Source organism: Cynara cardunculus, unplaced genomic scaffold (assembly GCF_001531365.2).
Source record: "Cynara cardunculus var. scolymus isolate 2C unplaced genomic scaffold, CcrdV1 Un_Scaffold_2521, whole genome shotgun sequence".
Lineage (NCBI taxonomy): Eukaryota > Viridiplantae > Streptophyta > Magnoliopsida > Asterales > Asteraceae > Cynara > Cynara cardunculus.
Genome location: NW_020201122.1, coordinates 15,729 through 17,420, shown reverse-complemented (window position 1 = coordinate 17,420; position 1,692 = coordinate 15,729).

Here is a 1,692-nt window from a genome sequence, read left to right as displayed (position 1 = left end):
GAGACTCTGGATGGAAAATGCAAATGCACAAAATGAAAAAGGTGAAAAAGATTGCTCCCCCTCAAGTGATGCATGTGGATGGATGTTGAAAGTATCAACTAACTCCCCCTTAAAAAGATAAAACTTAAGAAAATTGGGGACAGAGGCTCTTGTCTATACAACCAGAGGCCCTGGATTTGAAAGATGAGAAAAAAAACTAAGTGGTAGTATAGAGAGGTATTTGAGAATAGAGGGGCGTTGGTGGCAAAGAAAAGAAAGCCAGAGGCTCTGGTCTTTAGAACCAGAGGCTCTGGTTGTGAATGCAATGAATGTGATGGAAGGGTTAGAAAGATTGCGAGTCAAGAGGCTCTGGTCTTTAGAACCAGAGACTCTGGTTGTGAATGCAATGAATGTAAATAAGGAAGGAAATGGTGAAGGCTATGTGGAGTGTGATAAAAGGAAACTCTTTGAAACCAGAGTGGCGCTGGTTGCAAAGAGTCTAAAGCCAGAGGCTCTGGTCTTTAGAACCAGAGGCTCTGGTTGGAAGAAAAGAGATTTTGTGTTGGAAACCAGAGGCTCTGGTCTTTGGAACCAGAGGCTCTGGTGAGTTATAAGCTTTGGACCAAAGGGTGAAAGAATGAATGAGATTTAGATGCATGAGAGTCCAAGGTTTGAGATTGGGACGTCTCAAAGTTTTGGAGACCAGAGGTTCTGGTCTATATAACTAGAGGCTCTGGTTTGAAGAAAAAGACTTGGTTAAAAAAAATACCAAGTATTTGCTTTGGACCAGAGGGGCTCTGGTTCCAAAGATAATATTTGCCATATTTTAATCGAAGTTATTCTAAACAGCCAGAGGCGCTGGTCTTTATGACCAGATGCTCTAGTTTAGGATACTTGGAGTTTTATGGCTAAGATGTTATATCACTTATAGGCATAACCATGAGATATTGAAGATCGCTGGTTTGAAGATAATTATTGCCTCTAAGTGGTGAGATTCAACATACCCATCTTGCTGACTAGGACTAAAAATCGTTTCTCATCAAAAGCTTTTGTAAAAATGTCAGCAAGTTGAATCTCAGTGGGAACAAAATACATTTCTATGTTACCTTTTTCAACATTATCTTTTAGAAAATGGTACCTTACATCGATGTGCTTGGTCTTGGAATGATGTACTGGGTTTGCAGAGATTGCTATGGCACTCTTGGTGTCACAGAGGATTGGGACTTTGTCATAATGGAAACCATAGTCCTTAAGCTGAGTCTTCATCCTGAGAACTTGTGAACAACAACTAGTAGCAGCAACATACTCTGCTTCTGTTGTAGATGTTAAGACACAATTTTGTATTCTGGAGGTCCAACTTACCAGCTTGTCCCCCAAGAGTTGACAGCTTCCAGACGTACTCTTTCTATCAAGCTTGCAACCTGCATGATCTGCATCTGTATAAGCTATTAGATCAAAGCCAGAGTCCTTTGGATACCAGATACCCAATGAAGGAGTTCCATCGAGGTATCTAAAGATCCTCTTGACTGCAGAGAGATGCGATTCCTTGGGATTTGATTTATATGTTAAACAAAGACATGTGGCAAACATAATATCAGGTCTACTAGCAGTTAGGTACATGAGTGATCCAATCATGACTCTGTAGGTTGTGACATCGATAGATTTTCCTGATGGATCAGCAAATAACTTAACTCCTGTAGCCATAGGAGTTCT